The sequence below is a fragment of the Sciurus carolinensis genome, chromosome 16 (assembly GCF_902686445.1).
Source record: "Sciurus carolinensis chromosome 16, mSciCar1.2, whole genome shotgun sequence".
Lineage (NCBI taxonomy): Eukaryota > Metazoa > Chordata > Mammalia > Rodentia > Sciuridae > Sciurus > Sciurus carolinensis.
In genome coordinates, this window is record NC_062228.1 from 6,281,171 (window position 1) to 6,286,001 (window position 4,831).

The following is a 4,831-nucleotide window of genomic DNA, read 5'->3' on the forward strand; positions in this document are numbered from 1 at the left end:
TTTTTTGTTTTGATGTTAATATTCCATTTAGTGACTCTGCGATTATTTGTGAAAATGGTCCTTTCAACTTAGGCAAAGTTTTTTTCTTTTTTTGGGGCACTGGAGATCAAACCCCAGGGCTTTGAGCATGCTAAGCATGCACCCTATCACTGAGCTACACCCCCAGCCCTGGAAACTTATTTTCTGAAAAAATATTTAAGCCATAACAAAGTCTTTTTTTTTTTTTTTTCTGAAGTGAAAATTTAATTGCCTGATAGCATTTAACACTTAATTTTTGTCATCTTTAATAAAAAATAAATCAACTTTGGTTTTCATCATGCTAGGTTAGAAGAGGAAAACAAGGGAAGGAGGAAATTTTGATCAGCATAGCACATGGTATCTTTAAGAAGTTAAATCATATTCAGAGGTTTCCACTTCTGTAATAGATGTGGATATGGTGAAGCCTTATGGGCTCAGGTGTTGACTGACTGAATACTCTTCGGAGCTTAAGCATATTTAGAGTACCAAATGGTATTTTCAGATGACTAATATAGCATACTCTCCAATTTAGTCAACAAAAAAATGCTGTCTTGGGGAAGGGCAGGTTGTATATGTATAAATAAGTAAATATATATGCATAAGGCACAAGCAGACACCTATCATTTCCCCTTTGACTATAGGGAAAAGGATACATTGTTACTACCACCTGGTGGTGAATAAATAGCAAATATGAGAATTTAGAGGAATTGGGTGGGTAAATACAGTTCCTCTGCTTCTCAGCAGAAAAAATAATTTTTTCCAAAACTGCTGATGACCATATCACTGCTGAAACATTAAATGTGCCTTATCAAGGAAGTACCTGTGTCCTGAATGATTGTCTCCTGTTTCTCTTATGAAATTACCAGGTTAATAATCTGTTTTGGAAGTAAGGATGGATAATAATTATATAGAAGGTGCTTTCATATATTACCTTCTTTGAGCTTTACAACCGCTGGAGCTAGGTAGGTCTATCCATTATTACCTCCACTTCACAGATAAAGTGACAGAGGTAGGAGATCTGTCAAATATTTGGGTGATGGTGATAAGGATTTTCACCTGTCCTACTGTTCATCAGTCCCTTTGCAAATGTTAACTGTAGATTGAGCTTCCCTAATCTGAGACTAGAAGATCCAAAATGCTTCAAAATATGGAACTTTGTGAGTGCTAACATGATACCACAATTGGGAAATGTCACACCTGACCTCGTGGTGGAAGGCAGCCAAAATTCAGGGGCTCTAAAAATACTGTATATGATTACCTTCAGGGGCTGGGGAGATAGCTCAGTTGGTAGAGTGCTTGCCTTGCATCCACAACGCCCTGGGTTTGATCCCCAGCACCACACACACAAAAAATATTTCCTTCAGGCTGTGTATAATGAATATTATCAGGTTTGGTTTCCATCACCAACACATCTCATTATGCATATGCAAATATTCCACAATCCAAAAAATCTGAAACACTTCTGGCATTTAGGAGAGGTGATACACAACTATATAAAAATACTTACATGGGAATGGGGGTAGGGAACAGTATTCTAATGCTGGGAAGCAGAAATGGCCATTCTTGACTTTATCAGTGACTGTCATCTCTGCAAGAGGTAGGGTAGTCTGTTTTTCCATCCCTTCCTAAGGACACAACCTGTGACACTTTTTAAGTTCCAAAGAGCAGAAGACAGCAACTTGCTTTTTTACTAAACTATAAAGCCAATTTCACTGTCATTAATTTTATAGTGACACCAAAAATATAGTTTTTTTTTTTTCCTATGCCTACTAGGCAAGAACTCTACTATTGAGTTATACTCCAAGACCCTCAAAATACAGGCTTTAGCCCTTCAATTTGACTAAACAATTTTATTTCTCTGACTTCAAACTCCTTTTTACCTCACACTCCTAAGGTTTTGGTCTTACTAGAGCATCTTATTAAAGGCTTTGAAGAATGCTCTCTAGTAATGAAATCTTCAGAAATGAAATAGGCTGCCCTGTGTTAAAAATGATCACCTCTCAGGTAATGTAGAGGTCTACAAGCATCAGGCTTTAGTGAACCACTAGAGGGCGCTCTGCACGGGCCTAGTGTGAAAATGAGGCTGGTGTTTCCCACCAGCAAACTCCATTCCTCTGCAGATCACAATTTCTTATTATTTCCCCAAAATTTCTGCAGTTTTTCTGGGGTTTCTTATAAGAGTGTAGCCTATCTTTGGTTAAAAAATATACTTCATAGGGTTTCTTAGGGGTCTGAGTATGCAGTTCACTAGCAAAGTTCTTGCCTAGTATGTGAGAGATCCTGGGTTTGATCCTCAGCACTGGGGAAAAAAAGAATCCTAGCTGTAAGTGTCTTTAATACTGCTCAACAGTCATGTAGTCTTTTCAGATCTAATCCCACCTGCCTTCCATCTGAGAGGGGGCCCTTTCCATTGGGATTAAATTCTTCCTTCTGTGCAATAAGGCTTTATTGTTGATCACGTACCCATCCATCTTTTCTTTTTCTTCTTTTCTTTAAATAGGTTTTATTAGAACATTTTTATGTTCACAGCAAAAGTCAGCAGAAAATACAGTTCCCATATACTTATACTCCCTGTTTTCATCTCCCCACACCCTTAGACTTTTCTAGATCCACTCAGTTTTGTTGGTGTTTTGTTTTTGTCTTTGAAGCATCCCTTTTGCTAAAGTTCTACTTGTTTCAGTCACTGTCCTTTAATATCTCTGCTCAATCATGCTTTCAGGCATTTGCCTGCTGGATTTCAAGTGATTACAGCAGATTTCAAACTGGGGCATGCAGGCACATTTAGTATGAAGGAAATCAGTTTCAAGATCTAACTTCCACATGTACCTAAGAGAATGTCTTTTCAGTAAAGTTGTTTCATTAGTGGTCTACATTAAATTTACTAAGACTTTTGGTAACTTCCCAGAAACTGAGAAAGTCATGGTGGTGCACACCTGCAATCCCAGTTGTTTGGGAGGTTGAGGCAGGAGGACCTCAAGTTTGAGGCTATCCTGGCAAGTTACCAAGAACTTGTCTCAAAACAAAAAAGGGCTGGGGATGTAGTTCAGTGGTACAGCACCTGGGGGTTCAATCCCAGTGCCACAAAAACAAAAACAAAAAACTGAGAAAGTGGCTTTATGGATGACCAATCCTGCTAGTCAGGTGGGTCCAAATTCTGTTTTCAACAGAGTAGAAGGAGGGCAAAGCAAATTGTCAACTGAAAGAACATTATTTTTTGGTTAATGATGACTATGTGAATTTTGGTGTGAAAGGTTTTTAAAGACACTGATAACAAAACTGCTTCCATTTGCATCTTCATATTTTTGTTAAGATACCTCAATTGACATTCATGAAAAATTTGGAATTACAGCTGAATCTGCCTCATTTTAGCAATATGTAATATATATCCATAGATACATTAATGGAGGGGAGGAAAAGCCTCATCCATTTCATTCTGATACACTTCCAATAACATTTTTTGCTTAATAGTTTACCAAAATATTTGCCAACAGAGTAGAAATAAAGAATTATTAGGAAAAATTAAAACTGTTTTAGCCTATGACCTTAAGAAAATTGTTTCATTTTCAATTTATATAGTTTTCTTGTTGCAGAGAGCTATAACAGACTACTCGTAAAGTAAGTCTTTACTATAAATATGTTGGAATAAAGTTCTGTGGAGTAAGAATAAAAATACAATTATGAATTTAAGGAGAAAAAGCAGTGGAAAATTATCCACCTTTTAGTTAGGTTATTCATACATTTTAAAGTAGATGCTGATGAGTATCAAATTGCTATTGAACTTGGATTTCTTTCAGTACTTTTAAGAGGGATATATACATATATATATATATTTTTGTTTGTTTGTTTGTTTTAATGGTAATGGGGATTGAACCCAGGACCTTGTGCTTGCAAGGCAAGCACTCTACCAACTGAGCTATATCCCCAGCCCCAATATGACATCTTTAAAAATGTCAACTTTATGCATACTTCGTTATTTAAATTTATGACAAATATTTAATTTTTTAAACTAAAAAGTGCAGTTTGGTAAGCAGTTTTTTTTTTTTTACTTTTTTTTCAAGTATGAAAATTTTACATACTTTTTCAAGTATGCAGGCATACCATTATTTACAGGTTATGAAATAACTAGGATTAAAATTTAAAAAAAAACTAAAAAGTCATTCTAAAAGAGTACTTTGTTCCAACATCATAGGATAATGTAACATACACACCATGTATTTCCATTGCCTTTACAGGCTTTTAAATTAATGCTGCAGGCTGGGGTTATCGCTCAGTGGTAGAGCACTTGCCTAGCACGTGTGTGGCACCGGATTTGATCCTCGGCACCACATAGAGATAAATAAAATAAAGGTATTGTGTCCATCTACAACTAAAAAACATATTTAAGATAAAGCTTAAAAAATTAATGCTGTATATTTTGTAAAAAACAGTAATCCTGGCTATCTTTCCAAACGCCTTTAATCACAGCGGTACAAAGAACTCATGTTTTCTGCAGCAGGGACATTCACTTCCTGCGCCACGGAGCAGAGGGGCTTGGGATCAGCCTTAGGAGTGCTGCCCACTCAATGCCCGACTTCGGCCGTAGGTCCCGCCCCTGGGTGCACCCAGGAGTGCCCCAAATCACCGGCGCCACAGGCGGGCAGAGGGGAGGGCGGTCCCGCAGCGTCGTCGACCAGCTGCCGACTTAAGCATTTAAGGCTGCCTTTCTTCATTTACGTGAAGATGCCAATGCCCAGTTCACCGGAGTTCAGCGAGTGCTAGCTGGCACTGCTCCAGTCAAGGAAGAAAAAAACAAGGACCCCTCCCACGGCCTGCA